The sequence below is a fragment of the Tursiops truncatus genome, chromosome 11 (assembly GCF_011762595.2).
Source record: "Tursiops truncatus isolate mTurTru1 chromosome 11, mTurTru1.mat.Y, whole genome shotgun sequence".
NCBI classification, from domain to species: Eukaryota; Metazoa; Chordata; class Mammalia; order Artiodactyla; family Delphinidae; genus Tursiops; species Tursiops truncatus.
Genome location: NC_047044.1, coordinates 97,688,110 through 97,700,238, shown reverse-complemented (window position 1 = coordinate 97,700,238; position 12,129 = coordinate 97,688,110). Strand labels below are relative to the sequence as shown.

The 12,129-nt window shown below is 40.4% G+C and overlaps 1 pseudogene; it reads left to right on the top strand.

Annotated features, from left to right (window-relative positions):
• The first annotated feature begins 292 nt into the window (after positions 1 to 292).
• On the top strand, positions 293 to 5,522 carry LOC109548469 (dnaJ homolog subfamily C member 8 pseudogene; annotated as a pseudogene).
• Positions 5,523 to 12,129: the final 6,607 nt, after the last annotated feature.

Sequence of the window (12,129 nt, the reverse complement as noted above, 5' to 3'; positions counted from 1 at the left end):
TTAAAACTTCACATGATCCCATTTTTATTGTTAAAAATGTTTTTAAAAGGGACTGGAAGGAGGTAATCAAAATGTCATCTCTGCTTCTCCCCAGGCGTTGGGATTACAGGCGTTTTAAGTATTTGTTTGATTTTGCTTCTCTTTATTTTATAAGCTTTCTGTAATGTTTGACTTATATAATAATAAAACTAATAAATACAATAATAGCAACAAAATTAAATTGTAAAAAGCTTTCACAGCTATTTTAAAGAGCATTGCCAGAACCTGACGGTATTTAAACACTGATGCCAGCATGGACCAGGTAAACTGAAAACGGAAGGACAAGCCTGGAGTACGAGGACAGGGTTCATCATTCGGTTGAAACTGTAAACAGTTTTTTGCTGGTATGTATATACATTCGTGTACTTTCTATGACAAAGCTCTAATCAAAAGTTGGTCCTCAGATAAGCATCAAGTATTTATGCCCAAGAGTAAGTAAAAATTCTTTGCATAAGGAAAGAAACACGTATGGTTGGAGATAAGCAGAAGCTTCTGGAAGTATGGTTTTCTTCACAAGTATTCTAGGAAGACCGTCTTCAAACATTAGAATATTATTGGTTTCAATATTTTGCGGGGAGAACCGCCTAATACTTTCTTCAATGGATATCTCCCTTCTGTGACAGCTTATATATGAAACAGATAAAAGCAAGATACTCCATGGGGGCAGGAAGCGGTGAGGGGGATAGAGGGTCTGGGGCTCTGCTAGCCTGTTGTCCACCTTCTAGCCTTACAATCAGCCGCGAATGCATCTGTATGGGGTCCCTAGTCTTCTCAGAGGTAGTTGGAAAAACCCGTCAGAGCAATAGGGTAAAAAAGCTATGCTCCCTGGAAAGGTAGAACTAGCCCAAAGAACTAGGAGGGAAGTGAGCTGATTGCAAACTGCCCAGACTAGGGAAGAGTGGACCAGGAAGGCTTTATCTCCAGCTGTGGGCAGTGAGAGAAGGGACACAGGAGAGGAGAATTCAGTTCTTTCCCAGGACCCACTTCAGCCCTGAAGCACAGAGCTTTTCCAAGAGCTACTCTACCAGTTTGAAAGCCCTGCTGTCACTTGCAGAATGAATCAGCTCGATTTAGAATCGAGCTGAGATACCAATCATAGGCACACAGGCACACGATTAAAATTATGTGTCTATTTTCTCCTACTTAGGCACATAAGGGGTGAGAAAATTTACAGGTTGTAGCTCCAGAGGGGTGGAGGGGAGCCGATTCCTAAAGAGCTAGATATATGGCAAAGTCCCTAATTAAGATTTTGCAAACATGTCCCTCCCTCCCCGTGCCCGTTCCCCCCACCAATAATAATCCCATTGTGGCAACATTAAAAATGGCTAAGAGAAATCACAGCAGTAGTTACAGCTGTCCCAGAAGCATCCCATAGCCCAGGCTGCCTCCCACCCATAGGGGAAATAGTGTTACCGAACCTGGCTTTGGGTCTCCTCGATCAACGTGCAGCAAAGCCAATCTACTGACACCAGGTTGTGGTGAAGGAAAGTACAGCGTTTATTGCAGGGCCGAGCAAGGAAAAGAGGCAACGCATGCTCAAAAGACCCAAACTCCCTGATGGTTTTCAGCAAAGGGTTTTTAAAGGCAATGTTTTGGGTGAGGGTTGCAGCTTGTGGTCTCTCTTCTGATTGGTTGTTTTTGGTGGTGTTTTGAGAATCTTAATCATTAAACTTCTGGTTCCAACTAGTCTGGGGTCTGTGTGCTTGTGGTCAGCATGTAGTCACCATCTTCCACCTGGGTGGTGGTCTCAGTTTTTGCAGAACAACTCAAAGATCTGTGTCAGATGGTTACGTACATCCCTTGAGGGGAACTAGGACTCTGTTTTATCACTGAACTATTGCTTAAGCTCTCATTACTTTTCTTGCTTAACTGCTTTTCCTTTGTTCCTGCATTGCCTCACTTCCTTAATTAGTAACTGCTTGAATCTGCTCTTGGGAACTCAAGGAAGGCCTAGGAGACCAAAGCCTTTTTATACAAACAAGAAATGGGACATGGAGTGACTTTGGCACCGGGGAGGGCCCTGCAGGGTCCTGCTCGGTTCCAATAACAAAGTCCATTCCTCCCATCACACAGAAGCACACGCACACGCACACCACCACCAGTGGCATCACCACCACACATGTGGAATCTGCCCATCACCTGTGGATGCTTCTCTCACCACTTCTCTTCTGCCTTGAAGATGTTGTGCACCATCCCAACTTTGGACGAAATGTGATACCCGTCTGGCTAGTGCTAGACCGAAGTCTGTAGCTAAGACCTTCCAGAGAAGGAAGAACAGAAAGAGAGCACCAGGGCATCCTTCCAAACATTTATTTAACAGCTTCTCTGGCTCTCTCATGTTTCTCCAGAGACTTCAGAAAAAGAGAAATTTCCTGGAGTTTCTAATTGCCTTTATTTTTATTACGAGGAGGCATACGCTTTAATGGCATCATTAAAATCTTTTACTTTGTTAATTATACAATATCGTGAATATTCATATAAAAATCTTTTTATGGACAGAAGGTTTCATTTTTCTCGGGTGGTACCTAGAAGTGGAATAGCTAGATCTTATAATTAACTTTAGGAGCGAGGGTCCTATAAATGCCAATTAGGTCATGTTGATTGTGTTATTCAGATCTGCCATATCATGATTACTGGGATGGGAAGAAAGACGCATAGAGGGGCCCTATGACCTCCACTCCCTGGTGTTACTCCCATGATTAAATTACGTTACGTGACAAAGAGGCTTTTATCGATGCAATTGTAGAAGAGACCAAAATATGGCGCCCCAGAATACGCCTCCTTGTCCTAAGGATTATTTTGAACTGATTATTTTGAGAAACAGAAGACACAGGAGAAGCTCTGAAACTAAAGTGGAAGTTACCCTTTTACAGGAGGAGTTTACATTTACAAAGGAAATCTCCGTTTGTAAGAGTTTCTCCTTCTCTGTACCTGGAAGAGAAGGATGACTATAAATCACAAGAGACTCTTATCAATGGATGAGGTACCAGCTTAAGTCTGCATAACTAGTCTTACTTTTATTTACCTTACTTTTCCTGATCACTCCCATAACTGGCCTCCCCCACACCCTTCTTTCTCTGTTTTTAGCTGAAGACCATGATATTTAAGCCTGAATTCTAAGCCCATTCCTTGAGGATTACTCATTTCTCTGGTTATCTCTCCCAAGAGCTATACATGAAATAAAGTTTAGTTTGTTTTTCTCTTCTTAATCTGTGTTTTATTATAGTAACCCCAGAACTTAGAAGGCTAGGGGAAAGGTATTTTTCTTCCCCTACACGTTTAAAATGACTTATCAGTTGACCTCAAGATTAGGGAGGCTGGGCTTCCCTGGTGGCACAGTGGTTGAGAGTCTGCCTGCCGATGTAGGGGACACGGGTTCATGCCCTGGTCCGGGAGGATCCCACATGCCGCGGAGCGGCTGGGCCCATGAGCCATGGCTGCTGAGCCTGCACGTCCGGAGCCTGTGCTCCGCAACGGGAGAGGCCGCGGCAGTGAGAGGCCCGCGTACCGCAAAAAAAAAAAAAAAAAAAAAAAGATTAGGGAGGCTATCCCAGTGGATGTGCTCCATTTACATGAACTCTTTAGAATCAGACAGTTTTCCCTGGCTAGTAGCGGAAGAGGAAGTCAGAGAGATTTCAAGTGTGAGGAAAAGGTGCTGGCTTTGAAGATGGAGGGGCCCAGGTGGCAAGGGAAGCAGGTAGCTTCTCGTTGCTGAGAGTGGCCTTGATTAACAGCCAGCAAAGAAACAGGGACCTCAGTCCTACAGCTTCAAGTAACTGAATTATGCCAACAATCTGAACGACCCTAGAAGTGACTTTTCCCAGAGGCTACAGAGCCCAGAGTAGCTGACACCTTGATTTTGGCCTTGTGAGACACTTGGGAGAGAACCCATTTAAGACCACCCTGGCTTGTGACCTACAAAACTATGTTGTTTTAAGCCACCTCTTTGTGAAAATTTTTTATGCAGCAAGAGAAAACTAACGCATGTACTAACTTTTTGTTCCAATTGTTTTATCACTTATTCTCTCCAGGATTGTAGATTTGCCTATTTATCTTTAGTTATGACAGTTTTTGCTTCATGTATTTTGAAGCTCTAAGGTTCACATACATGTAAGATAGTTATGCCTTCCTGACTGATTGACCCTTTTGTTGTTATAAAATTTCTACTTCATCTCTGATAATACTCCTTGTTTGGAAGTCTTCCTTGTCTGGTATTAACATAACGACACCAGGTCTCTTCTCTCCAAGAAGATATAACAATGCTTAATGTGTATGCAACTGACAACAGAGTGTCAAACCACATGAGGCAAAAACTGATAGAACTGCAAGGACAAATAGATTAATGCACTATTACACTTGCAGACTTTGGTGCCCCTCTGCATATACTGAACAGATCTACCAGGCAGACAATCAGTCAGTACATAGTTGAACTCAAAAACACCACCAATCAACTGGATATAATGGACATCTATAGGATACTTCATCTAACAACAGCAGAATACACATTCTTTTCAAGCTTGTGTAGGACATTCACCAGGTAGACCACATTCTGGGACATTAAACTCACCTTCACAAATTTAAAAGACTAGAAATCTTACAATGCATACTCTTAGATCACAGTGGAATTAAAATAAAAAGATAGCTGGAAAATCCCTAAATACATGGAGATTAAACAACATAGTTCCAAATAACACAAGGGTCAAAGAAGAAATCTCAAGAGAAATTTTAAAATGCTTTGAACTAAATTGAATTGAAAATAGAATTCATCAAAATTTATGAGATACAGTGAAAGCAGTGCTAAGAGGGAAATGTATAGCATTAAATGCACATAATAGAAAAGAAGAGGAAGAGTCACGTGGTGAACGAGTTGGGGAAATGGTGGCTGTAGGAGTGAGCAGGCTTGGGGTGGAGGGGGCAGCACAGAGGAAGCATTTATGACCTTCTACTGTGAGGTGAAACAAATAAAGAAGAGAGATTCCGTTCTAAAGTCCAAAAGTGAGATTGAAAGATTGACCTGTCCTGGTTCCTCCTACTTCAACTTGAACCCTGATGTTCTTCAGATAGATCCTGAAGTGACAGATGAAGAAATAAGAAAGTAGTTTCAGCAGTTATTCATATTGGAGCATCCTGAGAAAAAAGAGGGTGATGCTGATGGAGCACAAAACCCTTTTGAAGCTGTGGACAATGTTTACAAGTTGCTACTGGACCAGGAACAAAAGACGAGGGCCCTGGATGTAATTCAGGCAGGGAAATAATACCTGGAACACACTGTGAAAGATTAAAAAGGGCAATTAAAGAAGGAAGGAAAACCTACAAATGTGGAGGAGGATGATCTCAAGCTGTTCAAAGAAGCAGTATACAAACAGACCATAAAACACATTGCTGAGCTGGAAATTAAAAGGAAAGAGAGAGAAATGAAAGAGATGCATGAAAGGAAATGAATAAGGGAAGAAGAGATTGCAGCTCAAGAAAATGGTTTTTAAAAATCATTTTTTTCTCTTTTTTCTTCACATTGGATAATTTCTATTGATATGTCTGGAAATTTATGACCTTTTTGTCTGAAGTTGCCAATTTGCTATTAAGTCCACCCAGTAAATCTTTAATTTCAGATACTATAAATTTCAATTCTAGATTTCCCATTTGGTTCTTTTTTAGAGTTTCTAGTTTTTCCTTGAGATTTCACCATCTCTACATTCATTATGTCCATCTCTTTCTTTAAATTCTTGAACATTTTTATAATAGCCATTTTAAAGTCCTAGTGTTTGAATGACTACATCTGAGTCATCTTCTGGTGGGTTTCTATTGACTTGTGTTTTAATGGGTCACATTTTTCTGCTTCTTCACATGTCCAGTAATTCATGATAATATCCTTGACATTGTGAATGAATCCTTGTAAAGCATCTGGTTTATATTGTTTTCCTTTAAAGAATGTTGAATTTTGTTCCGACCGTTAATATACTGGAAGCTTATTTTGATCTTGTTGAGACTTGCTTTTGGGCTTTGTTAGAGTGGGTTTAGAGTGGCCCTTACCCTAGGGCATGGTTCTTACACGTAGGCAGTGGTCTTTCTATTGTCTTAGCAGGATACCCAGGGTGTTCACTAAGATGTCTCCATTGTGACTCAGCCAGAATTCCTGTATCTGCTAAGACTGTGTGACCTCTAGCATCTTTGTTATGTCTTAACCCTGTAGCAGTTGTGCTAGGCTAGACCTTGTGGAGTTTCTTCCTGGGCTCATTCAGTCTATCCCATGTCTGGGAATCTGGAGGGAATCCTCGGAGATCATCCTCTTTCTAGGTAGCTCCTTTAATTTTGGTACCCTGCACTGAAATTTACAGATACTTTAGCAGCTCCCAAATTTAGCTCTCTGACTCCTCAGCTCAGGTGACTATCACTCTCTGCCTGGGGCTGACCATCCTATGCCATAGTTGCAAAATTGTCCCCAGACCAAGAGATGGGGTAAATGTAGGACTCAACTCATGCTTCCCTCTCTCAGGGATCACAGTTATTTGCTGCCTATTGCCTGAAAACAGGTGTCTCATATACTTTGTTCAGTTTTAGAGTCTTGGCAGGAGGGAAACTCTGATTCCAATTACTCCATCATAGCTGGAAGCAGACGTTGATTCCAGAAAGCCAAAAAAAAAAAAAAATTATGGTGTTTTTCCATCTATTTTCAGCTGATTCTTCAGTAAATTTGACATAAGGTAGAGATACCCCTTTTGGAACTTATCAAATTAACCTTCATTTGCCTGAAATTCCAGAATATCATTTTAAGTGCTTCTTCCAATTTTTTTTTCTAATGGATAGTTTCACCTTGAATTATTTAAAGTCTCACTGGAATGCCTAAATGAAACAGAAACTGAGCGGTTGCTGGCAGGTGGCAGCTGGTAAGTAACGTAGTGCTTCAAATCTTCATCCATGAGATAACATTTGAAGAACTGAATTTAAAGGCTTATGAAAGTGAATCGCATAGACAAGTGCGGGCTGCCTAAGAATTGCGTCTACTCTAGTTCTGATGGTAATGACCAAGACTTCCCTACCAGGTCACTGATGCAACTCACAATCAGGTGTGGTTAAAAAAAAAACAACCCAAAACTCATGTTTTGGTCGTGATTCCAGTTCCCCTCTTCTTTTGCTGTTTTGTTCTGCAATCTGTATTGGTCTATTTTCCAGGCTAATTTTTTTCCCTTGGGCCAATTCTGCTCTTTTATAGATACTCAGGGCTGGTGAATAATTGCAAAGAATTCTGTTGCTCTGCCATTTCTCCAAGTTAAATGTTTATCAATTTTATTGACTACACCATTGTCTCTTCCTAATTATGTACAAATGTATTAGGTTTTATAATGCTAATTCTGCAGCAAGATTCTCTTTCCTCTGTTGCTATGGTGAAAAAGATTTGTCTAAGCCTCTTGATTATTGGTGGGAAAGACCACCTTTAAAGTGGGTTTGTTACTCAGCAATTTTGCTTACCTTATGGTTTTTTTGGGGGTCTTACTATGTGATATTCTCACTCCTGGCTGAGCAGCTGAAGTGAAAAACTATTGTCATGGAACCCTTGTTTCTGCATCATATATAGACTTTAGCATAATGATAAATATATAGGCAACCAGTCCAGGAGGTCAGGAAGGACGTTAGGAAATAGATATCTGTGCAAAAGAAAGACTCTGCAGATTATCCGTACTAACCCCCAAAACTATAGCATAAAAAAAATGTGATTAAAACACTGAAACAAATACAACCTGATCCAGAGTAGATATCACTTAACCTTCTGATTCTCAGTTTCCTTATCTGTGAAATGGGGTCATAATCCTTGCATCAAAGGATGGTTATGATGGTGCCTAACACTGGCTGGCCCATAGAAGGTGCTTACAAAATATTTATTTCCTTTTTCCCTCCAACACATGGTCACAATCCACAAATCAGCTTTTTCTTAGCCACTGTTATCAACCCTATTCCTTGTCAGATGAATGAATCCTCTGAAATTACACAGATATTTGTAACCGATTAAGAAAGGGTACAGTTTAATCTCTTGAGAACACATTAGACGTTAAGAATGGCCACTGAGCTTGAAAGAATTTAAAGTTCATCTCTCAGGCTCCTCTGCTTTAAATATTGATGATCCCCAGGCTTTAGCCGAAGGCTTCTATCTGCACGTAACTTGAGTGATTTTATCCAGCTCTTATGAAGTCAACCACCATGTACACGGTGATGACCCCCAAATTCACATGTCTCCAATCCAGATGGTTCAGACTCAATGTGGCCAAACTTAAATGTACCCATTTCTTCTTCTCCTCTCATGTGAATGGTGTTATCGTTCAAGCAATAATTATAACAACAAGAACAGCTATAACCACCAAGGCGGTAGCAATAGCAGCTCACATTTACTGAGAACTGCTTCCATTCTGAGCATTTTATATACATTATCGCATTTGACCCTCATAATAATACTATTGTTAAGATAATAGAAATATATATTGGTCTCTGTTCCCAGTTCCTGGCACAGAGCTCGTGAAACCGTTGTAAAGTCCTAAGTGATAAGAACACTAGGAACATCTTTTGTTCTGTGGAGATGACTCTGGGTGAGCTCCTGTATGGGGGCTGGTCACCAGAAAGACCAAGTCATGCTTAGAAGCTTGGAATTTTCAGCCTCACCTTCCATCTTCCAGAAAGGGGAGAGAGTTGAACAATCGAATTAATATTTCATCATGCTGGTATGAGGAAGCCTCTATAAAAATCTCAGTAGTATGGGATTCAGGGAGCTTCCAGGCTGGGGAGCACATCCACACTGGGAGGGTGATGTACCCCAGCTCTGTGGGGACAGAAACTCCTGTGGTCAGGACCCTCCCAGATCTCCTCTATTTATGCCTTCGTCTGACTGTTGAACTGTATCCTTCATTCTGTTCTTTGCGGTTGGCATCTGAAGTGCGGAGCAGTCTTGTCGGACTGGGCCCTTGCTGTGTGGAATCTGATTATCACCAGGTAGATACTGTCAGAATTGAATGGAATTGTAGGACACCCAGCTCGTATCACAGAGAATTGCTTGGTGTGGGAAAAACTCCCATGCCTTTGGTGACCAGAAGAATCAAAAATGAAGTGTTCTGTGTGATAATAATGTAACACAGGAGACACACAGTAGGGAGCCCCAGAAACCCACACGTACACTTCTGGTCACTGAAGTTTTCATTGTGAATCGTGCTGTAAGTAGAGAGAAAGAGACACACAAGAAGTTTCCTTCTTTACAAGTGCCAAGACAATTTAATGGCGGAAAGAATGGTGTTGGGACAATTGGGCATCTACATGCAAAAAGGTGAAGTGGGTGCTCAAATCACATCAGACGTAAATATTAACTCAAAATGGTCATAGATGTAAGAGATAAAATGATAAAACTCTGAGAAGAAAACATGAGTAAATCTTGAAGATCAGGTGTTGTTAGGCAATGATGTTGAGATATGACACCAAAAGTCTAAGTGATAAAAGAGATAATTGAAAATTTTCAAAACTGAAAATTTTTTCTTGCTGCAGATAATATCCAGAAAGTGAAAAGACAGATCTCTGAGTGGGATAAAACGTTTGCAAACCATATATCCGATAAGGTACTTGAATCTAGAATATATAAGTAACTCTTACAAATTAATAATAAAAAGACAAATAAGCAAATTAAAAATGAATAAAGTCCTTAGATATTGCTCCAGAGAAGATATACCAATAGCCAACAAGCACAGGGAAAGATGGTCACATCATTAGTTATTAGGGAAGTGGAAATTAAAACCATGGTGAGATAATACTTCACACCTACTGGGAAGGCTATCATCACAATAAGGTAATGACAAATATTGCCCAGGATGTGGAGAAATTGAAACCAACATTTATTACTGGTGGTAATGTAAAGTGGTGTGGCCACTTTGGAAAACAGTACAGCAGTTCATCAAATTGTTAAATATAGGGTTACCACATGACTTAGCAATTCCACTCTTAGGTGTGTATGTTAGTACAATGAATATGCCAACACAAAAGCTTGTTCAAGAATTTTCACAGTGACATTAATAACAGACCAAAAGGAGAAACATCCTAAATGTCCAACAATGGATAAATGGATAAACATGTGGCATACCCATGTGATGGAATATTATTTGACAATAGAAAGAAATGAAGTACTGATATATGCTACATTGATGAACTTTGAGAACATTAAGCTAGGTGAACACAAAAGACCACATATCGTATGTTTCCATTTAAATGAAAAGTCCAGAATAGGCAATTCTATAGAGATAGAAAGTAGATTAACAATGGCCTATGGCTGAGGGGGGATGGGGTTGGGGAGAAATAGAGTGACTGCTAATAGGTATGGACTTTCTTTTTAGTGTGATGAAAATGTTCTAAAATTAGATAGTGATGATGGTTGCTCAACTCTGTGAATATTAAAAACAATGAATTGTACATTTTTTTAATTTTGTTTTTTCCCTCTGGAGAGTTTTAAAAATATTTTTTACTGGGGTATAGTTGATTTACAATGCTGTGTTAGTTTCAGGTGTCCAGCACAGTGAATCAGTTATACATATGCATAGATCCACTCTTTTTTAGGTTATTTTCCCATATAGGTCTTTATAGAGTATTGAGTAGAGTTCCCTGTGCTCTACAGCAGGTCCTCATTAGTTATCTATTTTATATATAGTAGTGTGTGTGTGTCAGTCCCAATCTTCCGATTTATCCCTCCCCCATACACTTTTAAATGGGTGAATTTTATTGTATGTGAAATATATCTTGATGAGGATGTTAAAAAAAAGAAGAGGTCAGTGCCTAGCATACGGTAAAGCATTTAATAAATATAAACTCTGACACTTAAAAAATGTGTTAAGCACACATCTCTGGACAGTTGGCCACCTCGCTTTAGTGGTGAAGGAGAGCATTGTGTCAAAAATGACGGAAGGTCTGAGAACATGGAGAAAGGGTGGTGGCAGTGGCAGATATAGGGGGCGGGGAGTAGACATTGGGAGTACAATTAGCCTCTAGCACAAAAAACGTAAGTGCAGAAATCATTATTTTATGCACGGTACTTAGCAAAGTCCCGAGGATGACCCAAGTTCCTCGTGGCTGGGTTTTCCTACCCACCAGAGCATCCCGTGAATTTGCCTGGAACCTCAATTCTCCAACTTAGGACCCAAAGCCCTTCTTACCATTTCTGAGTTCATCACGCTTTTCTCTGCTCTCCCTCTGCATCTCATTTCATCTTCCGCAAGAAATCCTATTTCTTTCAGTATTTTGTGATTCAGAAAAACAGATTTCGCTGGAAATAGAGGGAGTGTCAGGGAAGGGTCATTCTTTTCCTTTTCTTGATAAAACGGTTTACCCATATCCAGTTTCCTTTGTTTGTGTGTGTGGCCATTTGCCTTCTCAAACCTCTAAGCGCTTGTTAGGACATATATTTCTCCCAACAGTAGCAGACCTTGGAGAACATCAGAGCTGCACGGGGTGTTTTATTCTGACATCTAGAGGCCACGCAGTGGTGGTGCGCATGAATGCGTATAATTAGAGATGGAGTGTCAGTCTGATGCCCTCAGCACTGGTCCAGCACCCTGTGTATTCCTGGCACCAGAGCTTGACACTGTCTGAGATCAGAATCAGGCTCTGTCATTTCTTAGCTGGTAAACGTGGGCACATTACTTTAGTGGGGGTAATCATAATACTTACATGGTGAGGGTTAAATTCCTGAAACATCAGGATAGTTTGTGATACAAAGTAAAGCCATTGTAACTATAAGCAGAAGCTTCATGTCTCTGTGTGTTTGAGAGCGAGAGCAAGAGAGAGACAGACAGACAGACAGAGAGAATGAGGAGGGGGCAATTGGCAAGTGGGAATAAATTGAGAGAGAAAAATCTGAAACCTATTGTTTCAGGATAAGAGTTAAAATTGCTTCATCAATGACAATTCTGACTTTTCTCTTTTCACTTGGATTTAAGGTTTCTTGTGCCCACTGTTCATTTTTCTCCCTTAAATGCCTGTGGATTGGAAAACTCTTTTAGGAAAATGGAAGGAAAGTTGTATTGGGATTTTTAAATGTTTAGCTACAGAAAATAAAGTCTGAAAACAAGCTAG